A 23,173-nucleotide genomic window follows, 5' to 3' on the forward strand; every position below is an offset into this window, starting at 1 on the left:
CATCACTCACTCCAAAGAACAGGTCAACCAGACAGAAAATAAGTAAGGAGACAGAGGCACTGAACAATACAATACATTAGAACAGATGGGCCTAATAGACATCTACGGAACACTCCACCCAAAAGCAGCAGAATACACATTCTTCTCAAGGGCACATGGAACATTTTCCAGAATATATCACATACTAGGCCACAAAAAAAAACTTCAATAAATTCAGAAGAATTGAAATTGTACCATTTAGCTTCTCAGACCACAAAGGTGTGAAACTAGAAATAAATTATGCAAAGAAAACAAAAAAGCCCACCAACACATGGGGCCTTCACAACATGCTCCTAAATAATCAATGGATCAGTGACCAAATAACAGAAATCAAGCAATATATGGCACAAATGAAAACAACAACTCAACACCCAAAACCTGTGGGATGCAGTGAAGGTTGTTCTAAAAGGAAAGTATATAGCAATACAGGCTTACCTCAAAAAAAGAAGAACAATCTCAAATGAATGGTCTAAACTCACAATTAATGAAACTAGAAAAAGAAGAGCAAATGAGGCTCAGAGTAGAAGGAGGGACATAACAAAGATCAGAGCAGAAATAAAATTGAGAATAAAACAACAGAAGGAATCAATGAAACCAGGAGCTGATTCTTCTAGAAAGTAAACAAAATAGATAAACTCCTAGCCAGACTTATCAAGAATAAAAGAGTGTGTACTCATATAAACATAATCAGAAATGAAAAAGGAAAAATCACTATGGATACCAAGGAAAAACAAAAAATTATGAGAGAATATTATGAAAAATTATATGCTAACAAATTGGGTAACCTAGAAGAATTGGACAACTTTCTAGAAAAATACAACCTTCCAAGACTGACCCAGGAAGAAACAGAAAATCTGCACAGACCAATTACCAGCAATGAAATTGAATTCATAATAAAAAAACTACCTAAGAACAAAACTCCTGGACCAGATGACTTCACTGCTGAATTTTATCAAACATTTAGAAAAGACCTAATACCCATCCTCCTTAAAGTTTTCCAAAAAATAGAAGAGGAGGGCATACTTCCAAGCTTATGTTATGGGCTAGTTTCACTCTAATAGAAAAATCAGACAAAGACACTATCAAAAAAACAATAGTTCTAAAATTCATATGGAACCAAATAAGACCCTGCATAGCCAAAGCAATCCTGAGAGGGAAGAATAAAGCTAGGGGGTTACACTCCCCAACTTCAAGCTTTACTACACATCACAGTAATCAGGACAATTTGGTACTGGCACAAGAGCAGAGCCATAGATAATCTGGAACAGAATTGAGAACCCAGATAGAAACCCACACATGTATGGCCAATTAATATATGATAAAGGAACCATGGATTTATAATGGGGAAATGACAGCCTCTTCAACAATTGATGCTGGTAAAACTGAACAGCTACACATAAGATAATGAAACTGGATTATTGTCTAACTCCATACACAAAAGTAAACTCAGAATCGATCAAAGACCTGAATGTAAGTTATGAAATTCTTAGAAGAAAACATAGGCAAAAATATCTTGAATATAAACATGAGCAACTTTTTCCTGAATGCATCTCCCTGAGCAAGGGAAGCAAAAGCAAAATTGAACAAATGGGACTACATCAAACTAAAAAGCTGTTGTACAGCAAAGGATACCATCAGGAGAACAAAAAGGCATACTACAGTACAGGAGAATATATTTGTAAATGACAGATCTGATAAGGGGTTAACACTTGTAATATATAAAGAGCCCACTCACCTTAACACCAAAAAAGCAAATAACCTGATTAAATAATGGGCAGAGGATCTGAAAAAACACTTTTCCAAATAAGAAATTCAGTAGCCAACAGGCACATGAAAAGATGCTCCACATCACTAATTATCAGGGAAATGCAAATTAAAACCACAATCAGATATCACCTCACACCAGTTAGGATGGCCAACATCCAAAAGGCAAGGAACAACAAATGCTGGTGAGGATGTGGGGAAAGACAAAACCTGCTACACTGTTGGTGGGAATGTAAACTAGTTAAACCATTGTGGAAAGTAATATGGAGGTTCTTCAAATAGCTAAAAATAGAAATACCATTTGACCCAGTAATTTCACTCCTAGTAATTTACCTGAAGAAAACAAGATAACTGATTCAAAAAGACATATGCACCCCTATGTTTATTGCTGCACTATTCACAATAGCCAAGAAATGGAAGCAATTTAAGTGTCCATCAATTGATGAGTGGATGTAGAATATGTGGCACATATACACAATGGAATATTATTCAGCCTTTAGAAGAAAACAAATCCTACCAACAGCATGGATGGAGCTAGAGGGTATTGTGCCCAGTGAAATAAGCCAGGCGGAGAAAGAGAACTACCAAATGATTTCCCTCATTTGTGCAGAATAACAACAAAGCAAAACTGAAGGAACAGAATAGCAGCAGACTCGCAGATTTCAAGAAGGGTCTAGCAGTTACCAAAGGAAGGCTTTGGGGAGGGTGGGTGGGGAGAGAGGGAGAAGGGGATTAAGGGGCATTATAATTAGCACACACAATGTAGGTGGGTCATGGAGATGGCAGTATAGTTCTGAGAAGAGAGGTAGTGACTCTATAGCTTATTTGCTGTTAGACAGTGACTGCAGTGGGGTGTGTGGGCGGGGGTAACTTGATAATATGGGTAAATGTTGAAATCCAGGGTTGCTCATGTGACACATACATAAAATTTTATGTGAATAATACCTTAATTAAAATAAAATAAAAAAGTCAAAAAATGTTCCCAATTTAAAAAAAGTATGTAGAGCTTTATTTGAACTTTTTACTGGTAGATGAGAAGCCTGGATAAAAAGAGAAGTCATTATTTCTGTTAATTCATGAATTATGAATAGTAAAATAATTTAACACAAATGATAAGCATTTCCTGTAAAATCAGTTCTGCTGACATTCCCATATCATAAGTAAAATTATAATTATTAATAAATGCATATGTATTATTTTTTGAAAACTACCACCAGAAAAATATTTGTTACTATGTGAGTTGATGGGTGATGACTAACATTATTGTGATTGTTTTGCAATATGTATCTCTATCAAATCATTATTTAATACACACAAAAGTAGTGCAGTGTTGTATGTCAGTTATATCTCAATAAAAGTGGAAAAAATACAGTTCTGCAAATTCCAAAATGGGTGTACCTTTCAAATGTTAAAGAGCAGAATCTTTAAACTTCAGAGTTTGTCTGCAGCTGTCAATATTTCTAATGCCCGTGATGGTTGTGTAGGTGGCAGAAATCTGAAAGACATGGACAGCTAAGCTGCTTCTGTCATATTCAGACATGACACATAACTTTGTCATTTAAAATGTAGTGAAGGCAAGATTAAATGAGCCAACAAAACATTCCACAAGCCTTTAGATTTTGATTTCTATTCATTTTAGACAAAGCCATAAATCAAGCTGTTTACTTTGAGTCGTCCTGATGAAAAAGACCTGGTTACCTGACTTTATTTTATAATGAATTTTATTGTCATGTGGATAATGTAATGTTGCCTTACTAGAGTTAAGAATAATTGCATCCCTCTGTCAGCACCATAAATAAAAAATGCAAGAAGAGAATTCATAACTTAGTGCCAGGACCAGGACCAGGACCAGGACCAGATTTCCAAGGTTTTTAGTAAATTGAAATGGGAAAGTCAACGTGGAGAATTGTTTTAAGTTTTGTCATTATAAATGGGGCCTTGGATACAGTGAGTCCTTTTTAGCAGTATCTATGAGAAGCATAGATAAACAAAATAGTTTGCTTTAAAAAATAAAAATCATAAGGAAAAGCCCAATAGTGTGCAAATATAAATGCATCTAATATCTACAAACTTTATATGGCAACAAAACTCTGAAAATGTCTATGTGACTAATTCTATACAGAAGATTAGAAGATCAAATTCTATTGACCTTGCTGAAATGTAATTATACCTATATTATCCCATTTTTATATTAAATAATTTATTTCTCCAATTTGTGAATTATGAGAGCTTTGACCATATTTTGATTTTTTGTGTCAATAGTTTTGTTGAAATTCTTTTACCTCTGTCATATCAAATGTAAGAAAAAATGTACCTTACTAAAGAGCTGAAAGCATTCACTTTACTTTTAGGAAATTTTAAAGAAAAAGTGTTACTTTCTATGTTTTTTATCATTTATGGAAAATAACATTTAATGGCTGTATATGGGTGCCAAAATACAAATGTATAAATAAAATGTATGGCTTTGTTAATGATTTGTAAATCTTAGTTGTAAAAAGGAATAGTTTCCCCTAGTATAACTCATTTCCAAAACTGTTCACTTAATTTCTGTTTAATTTTTGTTTGGCAGTGATCCCTGAAGTTTGACTTTTGTTATCTCTAAAGAGCATGTTGAGGAATTAATGATTGTAAATAGGTATCTGAAAGAGTTGTAATCTATTTTAGACATTACCATTTTTTAGGTATCAGGCTTGCTTAAAACTAGGTTCTTTTTTTAAAAAGTAGTGTAACATCTGTTTACTAATAATGTCAAGTTTATTATTTTTAAAGGCAAAAGGTCTTGATAGATTTTTCTTATTTAAGCAGGTCAAGGTGCAGTTTTACATTCCATAATAGTTCAGTTAATTATATGAGGTTTGTGATTCAAGAAAAACACCATTTAGAACACAGCCAGGAATCTGGAATTTAGAAAAAGTTTCTTTGGAAGAGCAGCCCTGTTTATGCACCTGTGGAAGTAAATCCCATAGGTCCTTAAAAGCCTATTTATTCTAATTTTAGATACTAGTTTTACCACATGTTTATTTTCTTTTCCAGCTCTAAAAGTAGTTTTGAAGCAGCAGATTAGGAAGGGAATGGGTGAGTCATGGCTAGAGGCAGCTGCAAGCAGCTGGAAGTGACAGAGGAGCCTCCTTTATAGGTTGGAGGCAGTTCCTCATAAGGAGCAAGACCCTGTATTTATGGGTTATAGGAATAATTCTTCATACACTATTTTCCTAAACTCTATGGCATATGATGAATTTCCCAAGCCAACTTGTCCTGTGAGGCTGTGAACTAAATTTGAATTTCCTTCTGACGAATTTAACCCTCTCTTAGTCTGGGTCTAATGCCAACTACGTAAAAGTTTATATTAGTTCATTTGGAGAAGAAATGCAAAGTCCATGAAACATCTCCTATTCTCAACAATCTGATATTTAATAGGGTTGGCATGTCTATAAATAATTAAAATGAAGAAAGCTGTGTTTGAAGCTCCAGGTCATTAGGGGGGTGGATGTGGACCTGCGAGGAGTCACTTTCTGCACCCGGGACGGTGAGGAGCATTTTGTGAGAGAGATGGGCTGAGCCAAGTCTTAAAGGAGGAATGGGCTTAGCTGGGCAGAGGAGGTGGAGAGCCCTGCTCCAGGTAAAGGTTAGTGGGAACAGCCACTGAGAGCAGAAGGAACAGGATTTATTTGAGAAGCCCAAGTAGTGAAGGAGCTTCTGGTGAAGTGGGATAGAGTAGGGGTCAGCAAACTTTTTCTGTATGGGGCCAAATAGTAAATATTTTAGACTGTGCAAACCTTACAGATGAAATGGTCTGATGCAATGGCTCCACTCTGCTATTGTCCTGCAAATAAGGCCGCAGATAATATGTAAATGAGTGGGTGTGACTGTTTTGTGCGTATTTGCAGTTCACAAAAATTGACATGTTGGATTTGTCCCCAAGGCCCCAGCTTGCCAGACCTCCAGGTAGAGATTGTGTTAGTACCATGACCCTCTACTGCTTTGAATACTGTCCTTGCTGCTTTTGTTAATATCTTCATAGGATTGATCTGAATGATACTGTATAGATAGGGAAAACTTTTATGTACTTCCTCTTCAAAAGTATATTCTGTGTTTTAAGTATTGTAGTTTTACTATGTGTTCTAATATCTAATTCTTGGTTTCTTTAGGGAGATTTTAGCATTTATTAGCATAGAGTTATATATAGTAATTGCCTATGATGTGACATTATCTTCCTATCTTTTCTATTTTCTTTTTGTTTCCCAAGTTTGTGTCACAAAGAAGAGTAGCAGAAAAAAACATTCAATATCACAAGGTCCTAAGAGGCAGGCTTTACGGAGTGATAACATTTGAGTTTGCTCTTGAGGGAGAAGTAGGGTTTTTCCAAGCAGTGAAAAAGAAATGGTATTTTGGGCATAAGAAATAGTATCAGCAGAAATAAAAAGATGTGAAAGTAATGCAATATTCACTGAACATCAAGTAGTCCAGAATATTAGAAAAACGGGAAGGTAGAGGTCTGTCCTCTGTTGCAAAATGTCTCAATTGACATTCCCAGATGTTTGGATTTTTCTTGCAGACTGTGGAAAGTTCTTGCTCTCCCAAAGTCTTTTTTCCCCATTACAGCCAAAGCTAGCCTTTTCAACATAAATTAGATCATTTCACACTTATTTTCAAAGACTTTCTTTCTCAAAAAATAAAATACAAAATCCTCGCCGTCGCCTAAAAGATCCTCCATGACCTGGCTCCCTACTCCCCTGTCTGAGCTTGTTTCTCCCGCCTTTCCTGCTCCACTTCCACGGGCCTGCTTATTTCTCAAGTATGCCCAGCACACTGCCTGCTCATGGTGCTCAGTTTCCCTGGAGCACTCTTCCCCTGTTTATCTCCCTTTATCCAGGTTTCAGACCCAATCTCACTTTATCAGACAAGCCTTCTGTGATATACCATCTAAACCGAAGCTGGTTCCATGCTTCTGGCCCCTTATTCTGCCTTACTTTTTCTTGCTAGAAAAATCTCTCCTTTAGAAAGTTGAATTTGACACCCCTGTAAAAGTTGTACTGCAAAATAGTTAAGGACCATGGGTCAAGAAAGAAGATAACAGGAATCTTGGCTGAGGAATTATGGAAAGTATACAGCACGGAACAAATTCTGGATCTTTCAGGCCAGAAATATTTTTAAATTATTAATAGGTTTGCACCTTCTTTACATTTTTCTTGTTCTTCATTTCTCCTTTACACAGCTCCCATAGTAAGTCCAAATGAGAAAGTCTATTTTTATGTAAGAAAGATCACATTTCTAAGGTTAAATTTTATGTCTATTTGGGCCTATTTGTAAATGAAAAAAAGATTTCTCCCTTTTTATTAGCCTCTGTGTAATTTTATGTGATTATCTATATGGAATGTAATTCTGTATTGTGAATAGAGGTTGTGGAGAAGGTAATTTAATTAAATTAACTTTGAGTTTATGCTTTTCTAAAAGCAAGTATAAAGTCAGTATGACTCTTATGATCCATGAAGAGTCTAAGATTCATGAGAGATAGCCATTAACACCTTTTTAGATTTGAAGGTCAAGAGAAAATGCCAGTGGAGTTAGTAATTTACTATTCTATCATAAAGTCCTTTCTCTGACAGCTAAAATATGAATGAAAGTAGTAATTAGGTTATATGTAACAAGGATTTAGTAACTAGATAAATATCTGTTTGAGGGGAAAATATCCAGGAAAGGATATACAAAATGACTGTCAAGTAAGCAGTTCTGTGTACCTTCTGAGGCTCCCTGACTCTGGGCACAGGATAAGGAGTGAGAGTACACAGCTGAGGTTCAGGAAGAAGTGAATAAGCACTGGAGTGTTCATAGTCATTCCTGGTTGAGAACTTAGCAGACTTAAACAAGAACAAAAATTTTATGTCTATCTGCTTATCAATAAGCCATGATCTGGAGATATTTGGAGGAGAACTCTTCAACATACCACTGCATACGAAGCAGTATTTTTTTTCAATATTATTGTTGCCTGAATTGCATAATTACGCCTAAAGAAAACCACTCCAATCATTTTAGCGTTGTGTGCAAGGGTTGTTTTGATGGTCTATAAGCTCCATCAGGCAGGTGAGACTCGGTGTGCTGGGTCAACTGGATTTTATAATTGGCATGGAGTTTATTCACAGTATGGGAAATAACTTGGCATTGTTCCCACAATGGTGCAAGTCATGTTAATAAAAACATCTTCAAGAGCAATGAAGGAAATGAATTTTTTAGAAGTAGTTAATGAAAATTTTCATTTGGCAATATTCACTATGTTCCCTCTCTCTCTTTTTTTTTTTACTTCACTATGTTCTCTTTAAATAAGAATTATTTTGCAGATGATAAATGAAAAATTAAGATGATAAATGTTGAAACAGAGTAGTAAAAATTACTCAAATTGTAATCACGTTTTGATTTTATATCTCATCCTTGAAATTCCTAAATAAAACCTTGTATTAATGGCTTTAGATATTTGTATCTTGATAAGGGTGAAGAGCTGTGATTCATAAATTTATCTTTTAAGATTCAAAAGACATTTTTTGGTGAGATCATAATTTTAAAAAAGCTATCACTGAAAACTATAGAACTAACACTTGATGCTAAGGGAAATGATGTAATTATTAAGTTGTGATGGTTGCCCCATGTTTAGTTCCAGTGACTTGAATTAATCACAGCTAATGGTTTCACACAAGGTAGGCTGTTTCACACACATGCCTGTGTGCTTCCCAAGCCTGTACAAGTATTTAATTAGCTTGATATAAAGTCAGTGCTCTGAAAGAAAGAAATTTGGTAAAGAAAATATAAGTCCATTATTGGCCAGATTATAATTCAGAATGGACTGACAGAGTGGCCGTTATATTTTCCTAAATAACTGAAGTTTTCTGTACTGAATTTTATCATAAAAAGGGCATCATGTCATTTATTTTTTATGACTTTATAGATTCTAGTAAGGTTGATTAATTGATTTATAATCTATTCTCATTTACTATAGTGCATAATTACTTAAACTTCTTGAACAGGCATGAAATGTTTCACAGGGGATGTCTTCCTCCTCTCTTGATAATCTGGATGATTTACATTTATAGAACTGCCTGTTTTCCCCATAAAAAGCAATATATCTAGTGTCTATAAAATAGTCCCAAGGTCAGATATTCACACAATTCATAAATGCCTTATCTGGAATCTTCCCAGGGTGAGCAACAGTAATAAAAATTCAGAGCTGCTACTTTCTTAATAAGTAGTTCTCAGCTCTGGAGGCTGCACTTGACCTGATCAGAATCCTTCCCTGTGAACAGTCCTCAACCTTGCTGTTTCCACAGCCTTGCCTTTTCCATTGCTCTAGTAGCCTTTGGTTCCCTGACCTGCTTCTCCTAACCAAGTTCACTTGTATACATTTGCATTTTTAATGAATTATTTGCTTCACTGCTTTTTTTGAGTGATACCACATGTTTACTCTTCACATTATAAATTCTGCATGCCTTCTTAATTTAAACACTCTGGTAGGGCTTTTGAATACATCAGCAACATGAGTTACTTAGATATTTGGAAACATTAATGCATATTACTGATATTTTATAACCTTACATTTTCTTCCCTCTGAGAGTAGTGTATTATATCTTATATTCCATATATTTTGGAGCAGAAGTAGAACAGATTCAGGTTCGTGTGTTACTATTTTTTAATAAAATCATTTCACTGAAGAGTTCAGGCTAAGCAAAGGTTTATATGATTTTCAGAAAAATACACAAAAACAAATATGGATGTGGAGAAAAACATAATAAATAGAGTTTTAATAATTCATTTCCCAGTGTTTTGATTATATAATACAATTTTGGTCAGAGACATAGTATATAAGTTGATTGTAAGCTGTGTAATATGATGCATGCTGTTTCTAAACAGTAAAAGCACAACAGCCACACTAAAACTAAAGCAAAGAAAATTTGACAAACAGTATTTAGAGAATTGCCATTCTATTCAGGGCTAATGATAAAATGATAGAAATCTCAGACCATATTTATTTAAACTTTGTTAGGAAGCTTCTCTTCTCAGTATCTGACAGATGATTCTCTTGACTCATTCCATGTTTAGGCTTATTAATCCCTTTTTTTTAGAGGTTGAATCTACTAAAATGATTACTCTGATTATCTATTGAAGTTTCTACTTAACAGAGAAACAGAGATGAGAGCAAAAGAGGTCAAATTGATCATTGATTAGGTTGTTTTAACAGGCTATTATCAAATGGCTAAGGCTAATAAAGTCACTCATTTAGATCAGTTGCTGAATCTATTGTAATGTTCTGTGGTAAAATTATGTGATTAGTTTTTCATCTTTGGTTTTAATGTGGTTCAATGCACATTTTTTATAATACACATATGCACACATAAGCACAAAAATTTGACATAATGAAAATTCTTGCTTTAGGCTTAAAACCATGACAATATTCTAGGTGCAGTTGGTCAATTCAGCGACCAAAGGAAATAACCAAGAGAGAAATAAGCAAACATCATGGAGAGAATGTATAACAGCCAGCAGCCTCATTTCACTAGTTTATTCAGCAACCATTCCAAGTATTGGGGACATAGCAGTAAAGGAAATAAGAACCTTTTCTTTTCATGAAATTTCATTCATTTATTCTGCCTCTGACTCTCTTGGCCCCCACAACTAAACTAAGTCTTAAGACCTCCACTCCTAAAAGCTGACCTTATATTTCAGAGCATTTCAAAAATTTATCATACAATAATTACTTCCCTCTTTTTCTCACTTTACTTATCTCTCCCATACCTACTAATGAGAATATCTTAGCCAAGTTATATAGCTTTAATATAATAGCAGGCAGAACAGTGACTGATCAGTCAAAAAGGATTCAGGCCATAAAGAACCAAATTCTGCTAATCAAGAGCCTGTGGTCCAGTAATGACCAGTGGCTTCCTAGGTGCTCCCAGATTTAGTTCCCTTTCTGATCAGTGGAGTCTGACCCTCGTTCCTTGTTCTCTCATGGACAGTGTCCCAGGCTCCTGCCCGGGCCCAATCTCTTTATCTCCCCACTCCCAGTTCTAGTGGGAATGATCACCTGCCTTACACCGCATCCTCAGGTAAGGCTCTGAGGAGCCTTGGTACTCGATAAACTGACTAACCATGTGCAAACACTTGGGAGTTTCAAATACTGTGCAAAACTCATAGTTTGTTTTTCTTCATTCCTATTTTTGCACTTCTTTAGTCATTCATATGAAAGGGATTTGAAAACCTAGATGAGAAACTGTGGCCACTAAATGGGTTGCAGCTTTCACACAGGGTTAAGGTGCTAACATATAGGTATGTAGATTAAATTTTGAAATACATTTGCAATGGGAATGGCCGGACTTAGATGAAAATACAGACCAAAAAAAATGTCATCATTCACCACGAATAGGATGTGTCAGAATCACTTCCCTTTCTGTTGGGTGCAGGACCTAAGCACCTAGTCTCCCATGCCGAGAGAAATAGCTTAAAGGAGAATCAAAAGTTTCTCTAGGAAATCTTGTGTTGACTCACTGTCACATGATCATTTCCATGAATTTTTCCTCATTCTCTAAAAACTACAAAAATGTAACCTTCCCTTGTATCAAATGAATCTATTTTTTTAACTGATAATAGGGAGTCTCTTTAGGCAGAGGGAGCAATGAAAAATAGAGTCATTCTCTCAAGTATTCATTTGGCAAATATTTGTTGAATGTAGTCCCATAGGGAGCTCCCAGTCTTCTCAGAGACACACATACATGGGCAGATAATTTCAACACAGCGTGGTGAGTAGAAAAATTAGATGGACACAGTATATTATAGGATGCCAGAAGGTAGCTCCTAATAGACCTAGAGTGAGTATGAAGAAAGCTTGACAGAAATGATGGATGAACCGCATCTGAAAGATGTCTAGGAGTTTGGAAAAAGTGGTTGAGAGAAAATTGTGTACCTCTATTCAGAGGTAACAGAATGTGTGAAGGGCCCAGAAGTGCTGAGAATGTAAGGAAGCTATACGCAATTAGAGACGGAGAGTGAAGGGAGGTGCCAGGTGAGTGTGGGAGTGGAGCTCCATGGACACTGAGTTAAAGAACCTAGAATGAATGTGCCTGCTGAGGGTAACTGCATTATGCTCCCACCACCTTTACATTTTTTCTATATTGTATTACTTTTTTATCTAACCTCCTGACAATTATATCAGTTAGCGTGTAATACAGGAAACCATACTCACTCTAGGAACTGAGTGGAATTTCAAGCAGACAGGAATTTGGTATAGAGAATCAGATATTTGCATAATCATTTGACTAGAGGGAGAGCTGGAAGTTGGATTTCTTCTCTACCATTGGTTTCAGGACCCACCACCACAGCCTTGAAGCAGAGAATTGGAAGCTGCTGCTCTTACTGGGACTGCTATTGACACAACAGCCTCACACAGATGAGCAGCTCGACCCTACAATATTGACTGTTGTTGCTAACAGCCATGCCAGCAAGATGACCTCTACCTCACTTCTAACTTCTAATACTTGTGGGAAGACATCTCACTGCCAGAATCTAGAATCTCAATATGAGATTGTTTGATATTCTAGCCCCCGTGTTTCAGGGAAATGTAAGTAAACAGCAGCAAATGGGTGATAAGCAACAACTAATCATATCTTGAACAATATTTTGTTGTGTATTTGGCTATATATTGTGTAAAATGCTAAATATGCTGCTTTTAGATATTTCTAAAGAAACTACCTTTAGAAGGTTACTAGAAAGAAAAAAAAGATATCAACAAGGGAGTAAAATCAAGTCTGGAGACTAGGTGTCTGACTCAGAGAGGGGAAAAAAAGTACTTTTTGAAGAACAAGAGATGAAAGTTTAGAGGGAAATCTACACTGTAGCTAATTTTAGATTGTTCTCAATGATTATCCCTTTATCCTAATTTTCACTTTAGTCTTCTGTTTTTCTCTATATAAGCCTCATCAGATCTCTGAAGGTAAATGTTCTGGCATTGTGGATATCATAGCTGAGTGACCATACAGACATGAGGATAATGTATCGCTTTACAAATATATTTAAGACCACCAGTCTTCACACACACATATACACATGTCTTGGCAGTTAAAGTGCTTTCAAGAATCTTTCTGCTATATCGAATAAATAGCAAGCCATGGACTTCAAAATGGGAAACTTTTGAAAAAGTGATCATTATAAGATGGAACGAAATTTGTGTTGGCATGTATTTTACAGTGTTATAAAAATAAATGAGATAATGTGTAAGTCATTTAAAATGGTATAAACAAAATATTGTTGGAGTATAGTGTTAGGAAATCTTTCTACTAAATGTCTCATTTACTATTTATTTATTGGTTTTTGAAAGATGGTAAAGGAATTAATGATAAAAAAACTGATGATGCTCTGATTAGGCTCCAAATAAGAAGGAAGAACTGCTTGGTGATATCAAAATAATGGCAAGTTGCAAAATGGGGGCAACTAGGAAATAAAGACATTTGAAATTTGTAAATAAGAAATGCATAGTAGTGGAGGGTGAACTTACAGAAAGTGACTTTTTACTGTGATAGGAACAGGAAAATAGTTAACTCTGGTTCAGAATAAATGAGATGTTCTGTAAGTGATGTAACTGGGTGAGTGTGCATCAAATAAATGATGATGCACAGATATGAGAAAGATACCGAAAAGGAATTCGTGTGATTCTAGTAGGAGCTTTTAAGTTTTGAATTAAAAGAGATAATTTAGCCAGAGATAGAGAAAAAAAATAGAACTGTTTGGTACTTGTTCCATTGAAGAGCAATCTTCTAACTTTTAGAAAGGGAGGGACCAGTTTTCTTCAGAGGGAGCTGAAATTTTTGATGGAAAAGAAGTTAACAGACCATCTGGTTTATAACTGAGTTCATGCCTTCATTTAATGACTATGAATGAGTACATATAAGGACAAGTGTCAGGAAGTATACAGTTAAATACTGAATATATTACATATATGTATATTGATACATCTTACCTATGTACTTGCAGAATGATTGTAGAAAATTCATGAGATATGAAAGATAAATTAGACAGTTATTTTTCATATAGTTTTCAAATGTAAAATTAAACCCTGGAAAAATGTGTTGCTATAGTTATTGGAATTTACAATGGACTGTTAAATGCATGGTTTAGGTCGATGTTTAGAAAGAATATTAATATCCATATAAACTTAAATGGATTTTCTAAGAAGAAATCATATTAAATGTATTTTTCACATTTTTGAAACTGGAAAAATGCTATCAGTATAGTTTGGCTTGATTTCAGTAAGGCATTTCCCCTTTTCTTACAATTGTTTTTGATGGACAGGAGCTGAAAAATTAGTCTGAATTATAGTACATCTAGATAACAATTTTATTCTTCAGACAGTTCACACATAATATTTAATTGGATTAATTTTTTGACTTCTTAAAAAAAGTAAACTATGGGCTTGGCTTTTTTTATTTTATTTTTTAGTTAAGTTTCTTTTTAAAAAATATGATTTATAACATACAGAAAAGTGCACAGATGATGTGTGGTGTTTGTGAAATTTCACAAAGTGAATATATAACTGCCACCCAGATGCAAAACAGGAATTTGTCCCGTTCATGTCCCCTTACTACCCAGTTTCAAAAATAATGACTATCCTGACTTCCAAAACTATAGTCTCATTTTGCCTGTTCTTGATTTTCTCAGGCTCTGATAACAACTATGCCAGCCTCAAAAAGTCATTTAGAATGCATTCCTTTTTTTTTATTCTCTGGCAGATTTTGTGTAAAATTTAGGTTATTTCTTAACTTTTCATGATAATGTGTTTGAGATAATTTTGAAACAAATCTGGGCCTAGACGTTTTTAAGTTAGATGGTTGAATCAGTTTCTGAGATAGATATAGGTACTTTAAGATTTTATGTTTCTCCTTGGGTCAGTTTTGGTAAATTGTACTTATTAAATTATTTGTTTATCAGATTTTTTAAATTTGTTAGCATAAATCTGTTCATAACATTTTCTTACAAGGTTGTTAGTGCCCATAGGCTTAAATCCTTGTTTCTCAGTCCTGATTTTGGTAATGACTGCCTTCTCACTCTCTCTTTTTTTAGCTTTGCTATGAGGTTATTAATTTAGTCTATTCAAATAATAAGTTTGGGGTTTTGTTGGGGTTCTCTGTTGTGTATTTGTTTTCTATTTAATTCATTCTGCTGTTACCTTTATTTTTTTCTCATCCTTTATTTAGTACTAATTTGGTCTTTCTTTTTCTAACTTCTTTAGATATTCAGGTCATTGATTATCAACTTTCTTTTCTAATACATGTTTTGAAGGCAAAAATTTTCATCTCATCACATCTTTAGCTATATCCCACACATTTCATGTATCATAGTTTTATTCTTACTTGATTCAAAGTATTTTCTAATGTTCATTGTAATTAATTTTTCAACCCATGGATTGCCTTCAAGGTATACTGCTTAATTTCTAAGTGCTTAGTAGGAATTTTTTGATTATCATTTTGTAACTGATAGCCTAACTCCACTGAGGTCAGAGAATGCTGAACAATTTTAAGTCATTGGATTTGTTAAGACTTTATAGTTCACCCTGTGGTCAAATTCTGACAAATAGTTCATGAGTACTTGAAAAACAGCTTATTGGGCAGAGATCAGTTGCATTGCTCTAAATAGGTCAACTAAGGAAAGTTTGTTAATATTTTTTCCATCTTCTAGATTTCTACTCATTTTTAGTCACCTTATCTTGTCAGCTATTGAGAGAGGTATGCTAAAATCCCACATATACTTATGGATTTCCCTATTTCTCATTTTAGTCCTTCATATTTTTGCTTTTTAGGGTATTTTTTAGGTGAATACAAATTGAAAATTACATTTATATATTATGTTATAATTTACATAATTATAGCTATTTAATATATATAATTATATATTATACTTGTAATATTATATTTTATATATATATTCCTGTTAGGTCATTTTGTCATAATGGAGTGTCCTTCATAGTTCATAGTAATTATTCTAGCTTACAGTCTACTTTTTCCAGTATTCCTATAGCTATGTCAACCTTTTTTTATTTATTAGTTGCCTAATTCTTTTCATTCTTTTAGTTTCAACATTTATATTCTTATATTCAAGATTCTCCACTTGTAAGTTCTTAAAAAAACTAAACTATAAAATTAAAAACAATAAAAAATTAAGAGTACTTAATTTCAGAATGTACTCTATTTTACTTTTAAATACACCATTTTACTGTATATTTTTTGTTCCTGTTGTTTTGTAGTATTTTTTTTAATATCCTCACCTACTTTCTCTGTATTAATTAAAAAAGTTTTCTTTTGTCTGTTTTCTCTGTTTATTATTAAGCTTTCTAGCTTTTTGGTACAAATATTATTTTACTATTTTTAATGGCTTTTCCTAGAGATTGCATTGCCCCTGTGGCTTATTAATATCCACCGTATATTAGTATTTTTACTTGTTTATAGACAATGCAGAGGTCTTGGGACATTTTAACTCTGTTCTTCCCCTTTTTTGTCCTACCTTTAAACCCAAAATTGATACATAGCCATTATTCAGGTAGATTTACCTACATATTTACCTTTTTCTTATTCTTGGTACTCTTTACTCTTCCTTTACACCCATATTTTTATATCTGAGATTATTTTCCTTGGGCCTCAAGGATTCTCTTTACTTTTTTGTTTTGTACAGAACTGCTGACTATGAATTCTCTTGGTTTTTAATCTAAACTGTCTTTATTTTGCCTTGATTTTTGATAGAAAAGTATCAAAGTTGTCAGGTTTCTTTTCTTTTAGTAACTTAAGGATGCCTTTTCATTATCTTCTTGCTTTCGTAATTTTTGTTGAAAAGCATTCAAATAGTAACTCCTTTGAAGATCATTTTTTTCACTGACTACTTTGAGTAATTTCTTTGAATTTACACTGCTTGAGATACATAGAGATTCTTGAATTTATAACTTAATATCTTCCAAGTTAGAAAATTCTTAGCCATTATGTTTTCCAGTGTCACTTCTACCCTATTCCCTTTCTTTACTCCTTCTGGGCCTTCGATTACATGACATAAGACCTATCCCAAATTTCTTAATGCTTTCTAAAGTATCTTTCTATCCTACCCACCCCTCCATCCAAAATTCATTCTGGCAAATTTCTAATCATCTTTCAGTTCATTAATCCTTTCTTCTCCTGTGTCTGTTCTGCTGTCAAATATGGGTGTCAACTTTTCAATGTCAGGTATTGTATTTTTCTTTTCCACAACTTATATTTGGTGTGTGTGTGTGTGTGTGTGTGTGTGTGTGTGTGTGTGTGTGTGTGTGTTTGTTTGTAGATTCCAATAATGGAATAAGCTTTTCTCTTTTACCAGTTTTCTTACATATGTTGCTACAGTTATTTTAAAGCCCATGTTTCATAACTCTAGAAATTCTGAATCACTAGGAGTTTGTTTTATTCACTATTTCTCTCCTTTTGGTTTGAAGATTATTTTGTAATATTTAAGTGAATATTGGGTAATGTGATTATGCCTCAAAAGGCAAAGCATGGTATAGACTGATAACTCCTCTCATTTTGTTTCTTCCTTGGAAAGTCTTCAAGACTTTGGTTACTTTAGTTGCTCTCTAGTGTCTTAAAATTGTACTTTTGAAGTTTAATACATTTTTTACTGTTCCTAGCAGGAGAGTTGGTATAATACAAACTACTCTTCTTTAGCTGAAATGAAATTTAGCCTTTCTTTTCCCACACTTTATCTGCTTTAAATTGTCTAGATTATTTTAGGTTGTTTTCCACCTCATCACTGTGGGTCATACCGATGAAATCCTTCATGAAAAAGATTTGCAATTTAACACATGTTCTGAAACATAGGTGAAAAATGTGTGCAATCCCTTTTTGAGCTAATGTGATCTGTAGGGCTGTTCATACATTACTTTTTTATCCTAGCAAGAAGCATAAAGTCGTGTTTAAAATTCACCCATCAGGTTGACCTTAATATTTGCTTTATTTGTAGATCCAGCACCGCCTTTATTTGCCTACATTCTCTATTTTTATTATGATTACATAGTGGTACATATGTCTTTCATCATATATTTTCTATCAGAGTTCTCCTTATACATGTACTTGGACAATTGAAGCTTTAAACCTGCTAATTCTTAATTATTCTTTAATTTTAGATTGAATTGAAAACTGCTCCTAACAAGCCTTACACCAAGTTGCCAACATTGTCTTCAAAATCCTTATTCTTTTGGCCTTTCTTTATGTATCACTTATATTAGACATATATTCCACCATTCCTCTGTGAACTTCTCACACCAGATGTTCAAGGAAGTTTAGTGCAACATGAATAATGAATTTAGTCTCAACTGATGTTCCTGTTGAACAATTTTTAGTAAGTCCTATCTTGGCAGTCAGACTAACTTCTGAACTCCTTTGTTATTTAAAACCTTCTGATTGGAAATATTGGATTTATTGTTAATAATGTTTTCCCCTACTCATTATAACAATATTCATGTCAGTTAATGGTATAACGCTTTCCTTCAGTCATTTACAAATATACATCAAAATGTTATCCTTTTACTTAATCTTGGGGAATATTTACAATCTGGTTTTCTTTGTGTGTTCTTGTGGGAAAATATGATGTAAATCAGTGTTTTTCCTTAAGAGCCTAGTCCCTTTTCTTATCATCTTCCTTATGTCCTATCTCATTTACTAACCAGTGAAAGCATGAAAAAATTAAATAGCTATTATAAAGCTCAAATCTGATCATTTTATCCAGTTCACCAATAAAGTACATCTGTGAAATAAATGAATTCATAATTAAAATACAAGGGGAAAGGCATAATGCTATCTGTATGTCACCTTCTACAAATCAGGATATCGCCCATATCTTTTATAATATTAAGGAGTAGTGATTTAAGCATGAATTACTGTTTAGAGTTGCATGGACAGGGAGTTATCCAGGACCATTTAATGCAAACCAAGAGAAGAGTGTTTATTCTTCAATTACCTTATACCCCCCACCGTAATTTTGTGATTCATAACATAGTATTAATGAAAAACTGTAGAGTATCATTTTATTTATCCAGTTTCAAATAATCTCTTATCTGCTATTCCATAAAAGTTCTGGAAAATGAACATTAAAAAAACATTTAGAATTAAAACCTGGACCAAACTTATTTGCAGATATTTCCAGTGTTTATTTGTAACACTCAGTATAAATGTTCATTTATTTTACTGCAGAAATATTGATGTGCCTAAGAATGTAGTTCCATCCCAAACCCTCTTGGCAGTGTGCCTGAAATACTAAATAAAAGTTTTGATTTTGAAATATACATTGGCCTCAGGGATTTAAAACAAGAAATCGTGGCTTTCTAGTGTTTTCTAGTATGAGTTTCGATAGTTATAAACATGTACAACTGTCTTTTGCTGCAGCAGATTAATGAACAAATTTCAACATTTGACTCTAGAGTGTACTCTGTGATTTACTGAACAATTAAGGCCCTGCCATTTTATGGAAGTTAAACTGACACTAACTATCAGATGTGATTACCTGTAGTTTAGCACTAGAGTAAAACAGAATAATAGCTAGAACAAAAAATAGAACCACAACTACCTTCAATTGAGAACTTTCTGTCAGGTGGTACACATGTAATAATTTAATTTCCAGAACTCCCTTCAAATGTAGTTACAAATAGTAGCACCATTTTGTAAGTGAGGAACTGAAGTTTGGAAATATAAACAAGGTGCTTGTGGTCACAGAGGTAGGGTAGAGCTGGAACAACAAGCCCAGGTTGGTTAGTGTCCATAACCCATGCCCTCCATCCCTCTGCTGTAGTACTGTAACAGGTCCTTTTTAATTAATCAGATAAGACATTTAATAAATATGAAATGCAGTTTCACAGTCAGCTCTTGATTATCTCCATGTTGATTTATCTACAGGAAAAAATGCTAAGAGCAAATCAACTTCCTTTTATCATCCAACATGTATCTGGGATCCTCCCTTTTTCTGTCAGTTGGTTTGTGCTCAAGAAATAAAAATGAATTTTAACATAAGCCTGGTAAAAAGTATAATTATGGTGGTAAATCTGCTGGAATCATAATGAATTTAAAACCCAACATAAATGCTTTGGGGATTATCTGTCATTTGGGATTACTTATACTGTGATACCTTGTGAGGCTGTAGATAATTGAATGTTGGCTATTTTACTGCAACTGGAAGTACTAATGCTAAGAAGAAAATGAACCCTGTAAATGTGAGTTTGCTTATTTATTTAATAATTAACTTGAGATTTCATCATCAAAATCACTTAAAGCCAAAAAAAACAAAGTAACTTTATCTCATGGGAATTCAACCTCTATTATTTGGTTCAAAGAAGTGATTGCCTGATTCTTTTCTTTTTTTCTTACTTATTCAATAATAAATAGTTGAATAGTGCACAGTTGTTTTCTTAAATATATTATAAGTAAAACTAATAAAGGTAAATAACTGCTAATATATGATTATGAAGTCCATGACAGCTTTTACTTAACCTTTTTGACCCTTTCTTCTTTATAAACTATTTGGTCTTCTTTAAATTGCACAAAACAGAAGGAAAATGTTTTCGTGGGAGTGATTACAGTGATTTCAGTCATTCTCGATCTCCTGTAAGGTATACATTAGAGAATCAGTTTTGAGAGTCAGTATTGTATCACAGTTGAGGCTATGGATTTTGTTGACAGAGAAACTAAAAAATTATGTCTTGACATTGCCACATTGGCACATTTCTTAAGTGCTCTGTTTCCTGTCTGTCAAATGTGATTAATAATGGTTTCCTATATTGGGATGTTGTGAGGAGTAAGTGGATATATTGTAATGCATGTACATGTCTGTAAGTGTTAGATATACATGCCTTTATACTTTTTTATGTGGTAGGTGATTCAGGTTTGAGGCCTAGATTTAGCTGGCAGTAGCTATCCTTCAGCTAACAGCCAAGAGCCTGCCTGGAAAGGCAGATGCTTAATGAAGTTGGTATCATCAGCTTCACTCACTTGTGACTTAAGCTCTGAGATCCAACCCCAGCCCCCTTGTCTGCATTCTTCTGTTCATTTACATAAGCACAAATATTAAAACTAAACAATAAATCCTTATGAAGTGAAAGCATATGAACACACATGTGTGTAGTGAGAATATTCACATAATTTTTAAATATATGTTAAGAAGTCACAAGTGCATATACATGTTAAGTAGCATCCATATCAATACATAAACCATATCCACAGAGGTACACATACTAGTGTTGGGACTGTACAGATCTATTTACATGACTAACACATGTAGAAGTTGAGGAGGAAAAAAATGAAAAGAATTCAAAAAAATTTTGTAAAAAGGGAAAACCGGGATGGTAGAAGAAAAGGGATGGCAGGAAAGGGTTGAGAGTTTGGCACCTGGTTTCTCGATCTCGGCACTGTTGACCCTTTGTCTTTGTCATGGAGTCTGTCCCATCACCCCTGCCCTCTGCTATGATAATCAAAAATGTCTTCAGACATTCATTACTCAGTGTCCCTGGGTAGACAAAATTACCCTGGCTGAATGCCGCTCCTGTAGTGTAAGAAAGAATGTCAGATATGTAGATGAAGTTGGAGACCATGGAATGGAGGTGGGCAAAAGTTCTAGTCTAGTAAGATTAACGTAAAGGATCTGAACACAATTACAAATAGGGAAGGAGAAGGGGAAGTGGGATAAGATATAAGGAAAGCACATAGTGGAGTTTGGGAGGAGGAAGGAGAAAGTGCAGTTTGCGGGTACAGGGCACCCCCACACAGAAGAGATAGAGTAGCATTTTTTATTCATTACCCTGGAATGGAAAATGAACAGAGACCAGACATAAACATTTATCATTATATCTAGTTATAAAGTTTACAATCTTCCTTCCATGTGTTATTTCCCAGTTGATGAAAAAATACACACAGAATCATAACTGACAGGGGAATTTGATAGACTTTAAAACTAAATTTTGAAACCAGACAGAACATTATCTTGTAACCTGCTATTACTCTGATAAACTTAGCAACTCCATCTATGCCTTTTCTACTTATTAACAAAGCCAAAGTAGTATGCTTCAAACTCATGAAAGTAGAAAACATGACTCAGACATTAGGTTTCAGGCCCCTGGAAGTGTGCATCTTTCATCCCTCCTATTAAAAATTACTTTGCAATATATTGAAAATTGTTTCTTAAAGCTCTGTAGTGAGAGGAATTAATAAAATGGCAACTAATAATGCTTTTTAAATGAAAAGATGGGCTAGTAGAATCTTGCAACTCTAATTTTTATATGTGTTATAATTAAGTTAATAAACATATGTACTATTTGTAAAGTTTCAGACGTGATCATTTCAGAGATTTATTTAATTTTAGAGTTAAGACGGGCTTTAGAGAGCACCTGGAGCCTTACTAATGGCTTTAATTAAGTACTTACATTGAACCAAGGACTGTGATAGGTGCCGGGCTACCAAAGAACTGGATGAAAATGGTGTCTTCGGTGGGCTCACAGGCTAGTTAAAGACACAAATCAGAGTGCTTTGGAAGCACAGAAAAGTACCTAATTCAGAACAGGTAGAACCTGGTGAGGCTGAAGGAGATAACAGACACATGAAGAATGCAAAACCACAATCAAAATCATTTTGTTAGACATTAAGGAAGAGAGATGATAAACTATAAAAAACAGAACTTGAACTAGAACTCAAGCAAGTACCCTTTTTATAAAACTGTGCAGCCTCTCACATTATTGTTCCACTTGCAGCAGTTACACTTTATTAGACTGCTCTTACCAAGGCACATGCATCCTTGGTCAGAAATAAAACTTTTTTTTTTTTCCATTTTGGAGTGTTTGGCTTTAAAGGAAAGAAACAAAAGTTAAAATAGACGATGAGCCAATTTTTTCCAACTTAAATTTCTAACTGTACTGCTTCAAATCTAATTAGGTTTTTGGTTTTTTCCATTTTATTCTCCCATCTTATTTCTTTCAAACTTATATCACATAAAGCATGACCAGGGCACAACGTGTGGGATGCTGTTCCTAAATTGCAAATGATTTTTCTACTTGGTGTTATTCTAAAGCTTAATGGGAGAACAAACAAGAACTAAACAAGAAATAGACATTATGATGTGGTTCACCGACACCTGCCTCATGCCATTAACTTTGCTATATGTCAGGAATACTGCAAAAGTGAGTTAGTGCTTACTAAGACAGCAATCCAAACACTGTTCATTCTATACTTCCTTCAGTTGCATTTTGCTATATACTAATTTTACATGAGCAGCATGAAAAAATTTCTCAAAGACACAAACTTTTTCTTCCCCTGTTCCAGGGCTGGATAGGGGCAGGATGGGGGAATAAGTT

At 34.3% G+C, this 23,173-nt stretch overlaps 1 protein-coding gene across 13 annotated transcripts in view; it reads left to right on the plus strand.

The window, feature by feature from the left end:
- KLF12 (KLF transcription factor 12) overlaps positions 1 to 23,173 on the plus strand; it is a 427,321-nt gene that overhangs the window by 244,835 nt on the left and 159,313 nt on the right. The window lies entirely within an intron of this gene.

This window comes from Manis javanica, chromosome 9 (assembly GCF_040802235.1).
Source record: "Manis javanica isolate MJ-LG chromosome 9, MJ_LKY, whole genome shotgun sequence".
Taxonomy (NCBI): domain Eukaryota; kingdom Metazoa; phylum Chordata; class Mammalia; order Pholidota; family Manidae; genus Manis; species Manis javanica.